The 8,390-nt window shown below is 41.5% G+C and overlaps 1 long non-coding RNA gene across 1 annotated transcript; it reads right to left on the bottom strand.

Moving 5' to 3' along the window:
* Positions 1-258: 258 nt before the first annotated feature.
* LOC125383547 lies at positions 259-1,806 on the bottom strand. The gene is made up of 3 exons (XR_007222791.1): positions 1,739-1,806; positions 1,212-1,270; positions 259-439 (listed from the first exon to the last, which is right to left on the bottom strand). It is a non-coding gene; the product is annotated as an uncharacterized LOC125383547 (long non-coding RNA).
* Between the last annotated feature and the right edge of the window lie 6,584 nt (positions 1,807-8,390).

Genomic DNA, 8,390 nt, shown 5'->3' with positions numbered 1-8,390 from the left:
CAGAGTGCGATAACTGTTCGCTTGACAGTACCTATGGATTATGTTCACCAGTTCAGAGAACTAACTTTCCCTCAATCCTCCTTTTCTTTCTATATTGCCATGGATGAACAGGAACCAGGATGAAGGGATACCAGTTGGACTCTATCCCTGCTGCATTGTGTAAGTAGAATTGTGAACTTTCCATTTGGTGTTGGGGTCCACATTTAAAGACAATCAGTCCAATTTATCATTCCTTTCAAGTGTTTACCACAAGACAAGAATTTCTTGAATGTCCTGGAAGGATTCCACTCCAGCTTGGCATTGGTTGGTCTTGTCACATTAGCCAGACCAGCCTTTGTGTGTCCCAGTACCAATATTTATCACTCACTGTTGCTCTTCTATGGTCTTTCTTTGCATTCATGCTGCACAGATGACTGTCTCTTTTATTCATCCGGACATTCTACAAACATAAATAGCATTCACATCACAGAAATGTCCAAACTGTACATGTTGTACATTTGATTCAAATGAAAAGACCCCAGTTGTGATTCCGACTAAGAACTGCCCTAATTATAATAATTCATGTCAAACATTCAGAGATGACATTTATCCCCATATTTAACAAATGTCAAAACAATAGTCAGGGTCATTCAACACATACATTACATAGGGAATAACTTGTTCGACAATGCAGAAAGATCCTCACCGAGGTCAATATCATTCCATGAATTATTGCTAAATTTTCTTGAAATGCAGATTAATGCAATGCAGTATTTACTTTTATTTCTATGCTTTTTGTTTGGCTTTTCCATTACATTGTTTTGACAGAGATCTAACCTTGAAATGACACTTTGTTCAGAAATGATATGAATAAGATAATACTTTATGATTCCCAAGGAAATTTGGGTTACATTGTAAAAGCACAGAAACAAGTATAAGATTCATGAGTTAAGTTAAATACACTCGTACATACACACACAAACACAACGACAAAACAACATCCAAACACTAATCAACTAATGAGTTGGGTGGTCAGACTAGGTTGTCATCATACTCTGAGGGCATGGATCTTTGCTGATAATAACAATCACTAGATTGCCTGGTCCATGTTCAATTATTTACAGGCCGCCATCACAGAGTTGGACTATTGTGAGTGTGATGTTTCACAATGCATTGAAATATACCACGATGAATACATGTAGTTTGTAATTATCACACACAAAAATACTCACTCAATACTTCGTATCCTCCCTGAGGATGTCTGTGAACCTCCCCACAAACCCTGAACATGCTGAAACAGAAAACAACTAACTTGTCGTAATCCTTTCAAAGTTTCAGTGTGAATTTGTTAAAGATTGATAAGCTGCCATTATTCATTGTAATCCATATCTCACTTTCAGGTGGTTCAGGTGGCAACACATGATTTGAATTGAATGCCACGTTTTGTATGACATGCACTTTTCCAGATTTATACCCTTGGTAACTGTCCCTTATCATCAAATCCCAGCGTTATGTTGATAATAAGGACACGACCCTTAAAAGTCCTACACCTGTAGCTCTTATGCAAGCCCAAATCCCATGTCACAACAAACACTTGATCATAATAATATCAAAAAGGTTTCCGAAAACAACAAAACTAAAAGACCCTTGACGTTTACAGTAGTAACATAGAGATCAGGAAAATATCTAAATCAATCCATTCCATAAGATCTCTGTATAAAAATCATGGAACATTATGTCTCGAAGCCCTGCTACATACCTGGCATCCGCAAGCTGCTCTTCCTTCCTGCTGCTCGGGATCCTAAACGATTTTGTAATGTTGCCTTCTGATCAATAAAAAGAAGACCACTATTAGATCTACCATTGAAAAAGGTTCCGTCCAAAAAAAAGATTAAAACATACACTCATTGCGGGATAAATTACTTTGATAGGTTGGACAGTTGATGAATTTTGGTTTCCCTTGCGCACTCATATAGAATTGTGCTAAAATTGCCTGTGATAGATAAAAGTGTCAAATCGTTTGAGACTCAAATATTTTATTACACAATGTACATACATAATTGTATTCAAACTGATGTCCACAGCACTGGCTCGATCTACCTGATGGCACATGAACAGTTTGTTGCAGAAACCCTCACTTCAGAAACATCTGAAAATACATTGAAGTTGTGAAGAAATACATACAAATGTCAATTATATGAATGCAATTTAATAAGTGTTCTACTATTAAACACTTCAAACACTGTCTCTGTCTGATGGCACATGGACAGCTTGTTGCAGAAACCCTCACTTTAGAATCTTTTGTCAGAAAAATCTGTAAATACATTGAAGCTGTGAAGAAATACATACAGATGTCAATTGTATGAATGCAATTCTCCTATCATTTAACACTTAAAACATTGTGCCGTGTCACTTTGACTTTTTTTAAATATCTTTTATATAATTCATGAAAGATTTGTGAATGATTATGGTTTACACAAAATTCGTTTTATAGAAAAAGCCAAAAAATTGCATTCTTGACGGTTGCAATATACGTCACACACACACACACACACACACACACACACACACACACACACACACACATACTTACACACACACACACACACACACACACACACACACACACACACACACACAGATAGATATATATATATAAGTAAATAAAATAAAGGGCTTGTACACATTTAAAGGGCTGATTATGAGTCATTATGTCTGTCTTAGCCAAATCATGTTACGTCAATGGAAATCAGTCCACAACAACAGCATAAATGACATAAAGGTGATCTGTCAAAGTGGTCATTGTTATTTAGTGTAAAATCACAATATACCTACTTTTGCTACTGTTGATGAACCCATCGCTGTTACACTGGAATCCCTTGTTCAACTTGGAGCTCCCCGCGCTCTTAGATTGGATTTGAACAAAATTGTCGACCAAGCTGACCGAGACATGCGAGACGAGCGGTAAATCACTTCCGGGTGTTAGCTTTGCCACCATTCGGCAAAAGCCTCGTTTTGGAATTTGACCTTGGGGTCATGCATAAATATTAAGGGAGGTCTATAACGTTCCCCATCTCTAGCGTAAATCGCTGTGAGTAGATCACGGTTGTCTTTTCTTATTCCGATGGTGACCTTGCCCTTCGCTATGAGCTGTCACTGACATGCAAGCAGGCATCAGTGTGTTAATTTTCACGTCTTCCGTATGGGGTGTATACCTTTTGCCCCCAATGGAATCTGTTTATCTGATAATTGAGACGTATTGTGTTCTTGCGTTGACGTTTTACACTTCATAATCAGTACCTACTACATAGGTTTCTGTGTAGATAGAACGTGTTGGTCTGATAGAGTACTGTCACCTTAAACAATAATAGTGTATGCAATTGCAATCAACAGCTTACAACTTAACAAAATATGTAGATCGAGATAGATCCCGGACTTATTCACAATCCCTCTCGTGGTTATGTTATTAATTTATCTTAGAGGAAACAAAGCAGTAGACACAGCATGGCCATTCCAAAATATTTCTTTAGAAAAGTATTGTTCTACGAGATTAGCAAGAAAATGAGGCTTTTCTGGTAGTCTTTCAACAATAAATACATAGGGCAGTGAAATTATTTGTAGACATACGATTGATTTAGGATGAAATCAACTTTTAGACATAAGCATATTTTACAGTGTGTTTGAAAAATAAGAAATATAAATACAGATAAATGTGTATTGATAAAAAAAAATCTCGTAAGCAGTTAAAAACATTAGTTGAAAGCTCAATATTGCACATTTCTCTGGGCGCTCATCGTCTGCACAAACAGCTTTCCCAGATCTCGTCACCAAACATCGGGAATTCAGGCTGCAGGTCTTGGATGCACAAGGCCTTGTCTGGACCTTTAAACACAAAGGAAGGGGACCAAATGTATTTATTGCCTTTATTATGTGGAGGCGGTTTATATAACAGGATTGTGAGAAAAAATGATCTGAGCCCCGTTCCACAAAGCCATCTTAGCGCTAAGGTGATCGTAACTCCCAAACTTTAACACTGGCTTACGATAGTCGTTGCGCTCAGATCGCTTTGTTGAACGGTACCCTGATGTAATAACGTAAACTCTGAACCTGGACCGGATGAGTAATCATGGCGTTCTATGATAATTGAGAAGACACCATGAAACTTATGAATTTAGATTTGATTGAGCAGCCTGTATATTTTACTTACATAAGAGTGATCCTTAAACTGTACGATGTATCCTTCCCTCTTCATAATTTTATCTGCTTCATCACTTGATAGTCGACAGGTTAAAGTTTCATAATTGTATTCGAAACTCAAACATCCGCCCTTTTCATGACATCTGACTTGGCACAATTTGATGCCGATGTTCCTGATGATGACAGAACAAGGCGGAAAGTTGTCCACCTTCGGAAGTTCACATTGTTCTGTGCTGCATGTGGAAAATATTGACATGAAGTAAAATGCCAGGCATAAGTTTCCAGCATCGCTTGACCATGTCGGCGTCATCTTAAAGTGTTCACAGATGATCACAGGATTCACGACTACTCCCGGTTCTACAGGCTGTCACTAAGGAGATGACGATGACGCGACTATCCACACGAATGTTCCCAAAGTACCACCAGGTAGGTTGGGGCCTGCTTATAACCAGCGTGGGACGTCACGTGATGCTATATGTTGCTGGCTTGAGGAGATCAATACAACAAGGACTTACACAGCGTATGCTGGCACTGGATCTTGTAGCGTCAAGTGGCTTAAAACTGGGTAAAGAAGTTGTTGGTTTATTTCTCGTGGGGACAGTAGATATAACATCTGGAGGAGGGCTGGGGAGTGGATGGAGCATCTGGAGGAGGGGTGGGGACAGTAGATGGAGCCTCTGGAGGAGGGGTGGGGACAGTAGATGGAGCCTCTGGAGGAGGGGTGGGGACAGTAGATGGAGCCTCTGGAGGATTGGTGGGGACAGAAGATGGAGCCTCTGGAGGAGGGGTGGGGACAGTAGATGGAGCATCTGGAGGAGGGTGGGGACAGTAGATGGAGCCTCTGGAGGAGGGTGGGGACAGTAAATGTAACATCTGGAGGAGGGTGGATACAGTAGATGTAACATCTGGAGGAGGGTGGGGACAGCAGATTGAGCATCTGGAGGAGGGTTGGGACAGTAGATGGAGCATCTGGAGGAGGGTGGGGACAGTAGATGGAGCATCTGGAGGAGGCCGGGGACAGTAGATGGAGCATCTGGAGGAGGGTGGGGACAGTAGATGTAACATCTGGAGGAGGGTGGGGACAGTAGATGTAGCATCTGGAGGAGGGTGGGGACAGTGGATCGAACATCTGGAGGAGGGTGGGGGGTGGGGACAGTGGATCTAGCAACTGGAGGAGGGGTGGGGGGTGGGGACAGTGGATGTAGCAACTGGAGGGGTGGTGGGGGTGGGGACAGTGGATGTAGCAACTGGAGGAGGGGTGGGGGTGGGGACAGTGGATCTAGCAGCTGGAGGAGGGGTGGGGGGTGGGGACAGTGGATGTAGCAACTGGAGGGGTGGTGGGGGTGGGGACAGTGGATGTAGCAACTGGAGGAGGGGTGGGGGTGGGGACAGTGGATCTAGCAGCTGGAGGAGGGGTGGGGGGTGGGGACAGTGGATCTAGCAACTGGAGGAGGGGTGGGGGGTGGGGACAGTGGATCTAGCAACTGGAGGAGGGGTGGGGACCTGGCAAGAACAACTGGTCTAACCCGTCCTCATTAAAAAACATTTTCTGCTGGCATGCCAAGTGTGGTTTTCTAACTAGGCCTCGTTTCTTAATTTATTTATTGTAATTGTAACTAAAGGCACAATGAATTATCTGTTCTGCTATCTTTCGCCGTTTAGCTGTTCGTGTTAAAAAGTTGATGTTCCAAAAGGAAGGTGTGTGTGTTTAACGTCATCAGGCTTAACATCCATCAAAAAAATAACAGTTTATCAGAAATTGAAATATTAAAAAGGACATATACTTCGCAAATAAATGAACACAATTAATTCCAAGAAGATATTTATGAACCGTATTACACCAAGTCGTAATAAAGGTGTACTATATTATACATTTTCAGACACATGAAGATCGGGGTAGAAAAGGTCTTCAGCAAACTATGCTTGCCGTTAAAGGTGACTATGCTGACTTGGTTGGTGCATGTCATCGTATCCCAATCCCGTGTCCAATCACTTACAAACATATTTTAAAATTAATGTCAAATTTATTTTAAATAAATTAAAAATTCCTTCCAGACCAATAAATTACATTTTCATAACGTTTGTGTAATCTTGTCAATGATAGTAGTAAGAGGCGTTTGGCAAACTGTAGGACCCAGGAGGACAGTCCAACCCGGGAAGATGAAGGTTACAACAGGTCTTCAGCAACCCATGCTTGCCGTAAGAGGCGACTAAAGGGGGCGGGTGGTCAAGCTCGCTGACTTGGTTGATGCATGTCATCGATCTCAATTGCGGGTATCGATGCTCATGATATTAATCACTGGATTGTCTGGTCTATACTCGATTATTTACAAACCGCCGTGATATGACATGTAGCTGGAATATTGTTGAGTGTGGCGTAAAACAAACAAACAAACAAAGGAGAATAATCCCTATCTGCAATCCTATTCAACATTAACCTGCTTGCGCAGCTACTGCCAAGGAATGACACGTTTGTGACACGGCTGTTGGTGTATGTCTTAATTAGGTGTATTTGTTCTGAGAAGTACGCCCCACAAAAGCAGAGAAAAATGATTCCTGAAATACAAAGGGTATCGAGTGGTGGTAAAGGAAGGACTAGGTGTAGAATGGCAATGAACAGAACACTCGAGTGGCTGTAAAGGAAGGACTAGGTGCAGCATTGCAATGAACAGAACATTCGAGTGATTGTAAAGGAAGGACTAGGTGTAGCATGGCAATCAACAGAACATTCGAGTGGCTGTAAAGGAAGGACTAGGTGTAGCATGTCAATGAACAGAACATTCGTGTGGCTGTAAAGGAAGGACTAGGTGTAGCATAGCAATGAACAGAACATTCGAGTGGTTGTAAAGAAAGAACTAGGTGCAGCATGGCAATGAAAAGAACATTCGAGTGCTTGTTAAGGAAGGACAATGTGTAGCATTGCAATGAACAGAACATTCGAGTGATTGTAAAGGAAGGACTAGGTGTAGCATGGCAATCAACAGAACATTCGAGTGGCTGTAAAGGAAGGACTAGGTGTAGCATGTCAATGAACAGAACATTCGTGTGGCTGTAAAGAAAGGACTAGGTGTAGCATAGCAATGAACAGAACATTCGAGTGGTTGTAAAGAAAGAACTAGGTGCAGCATGGCAATGAAAAGAACATTCGAGTGCTTGTTAAGGAAGGACAATGTGTAGCATTGCAATGAACAGAACATTCGAGTGATTGTAAAGGAAGGACTAGGTGTAGCATGGCAATCAACAGAACATTCGAGTGGCTGTAAAAGAAGGACTAGGTGTAGCATGGCAATGAACATAACATTCGAGTGGTTTTAAAGGAAGGACTAGGTGTAGCATGGCTATGAACAGAACATTCGAGTGGTTGTAAAGGAAGGACAAGGTGTAGCATGGCAATGAACAGAACATTCGAGTGGTTTTAAAGGAAGGACTAGGTGTAGCAAGACAATCAACAGAAAACTCGAGTGGTTTTAAAAGAAGGACTAGGTGTAGCATGGCAATGAACAGAACATTCGAGTGGTTTTAAAAGAAGGATTAGGTGTAGCGAGAGAATGAACAGAACATTCGAGTTGTTGTAAAGGAAGGACAAGGTGTAGCATGGCAATGGACAGAACATTCGATTGGTTGTAAAGGAAGGACTAGGTGTAGCATGGCAACGAACAGAACATTCGAGTGGCTGTAAAGGAAGGACTAGGTGTAGCATGGCAATGAACAAAACATTCGAGTGGTTGTAAAGGAAGGACTAGGTGTAGCATGGCAATGAACAGAACATTCGAGTGGTTTTAAAGGAAGGACTAGGTGTAGAATGGCAATCAACAGAACATTCGAGTGGTTGTAAAGGAATGACTAGGTGTAGAATGGCAGTGAACAGAACATTCGAGTGGTTGTAAAGGAATGACTAGGTGTAGCAAGACAATCAACCGAAAACTCGAGTGGTTTTAAAGGAAGGACTAGGTGTAGCATGTCAATGAACAGAACATTCGAGTGGTTGTAAAGGAAGGACTAGGTGTAGCATGTCAATGAACAGAACATTCGAGTGGTTGTAAAGGAAGGACTATGTGCAGCATGGCAATGAACAGAACATTCGAGTGGTTTTAAAGGAAGGACTAGGTGTAGCATGGCAATGAAAAGAAAATTCGAGTGGTTTTAAAGTGAGGACTAGGTGTCGCATGGCAATGAACAGAACATTCGAGTGGTTGTAAAGGAATGACTAGGTG

The sequence above is a fragment of the Haliotis rufescens genome, unplaced genomic scaffold, assembly GCF_023055435.1.
Source record: "Haliotis rufescens isolate VD_foot unplaced genomic scaffold, xgHalRufe1.0.p SCAF_24, whole genome shotgun sequence".
Taxonomy (NCBI): Eukaryota; Metazoa; Mollusca; class Gastropoda; order Lepetellida; family Haliotidae; genus Haliotis; species Haliotis rufescens.
Note: the sequence above shows the minus strand (reverse complement) of the source record. Positions and strands in the feature narration are given on the sequence as shown.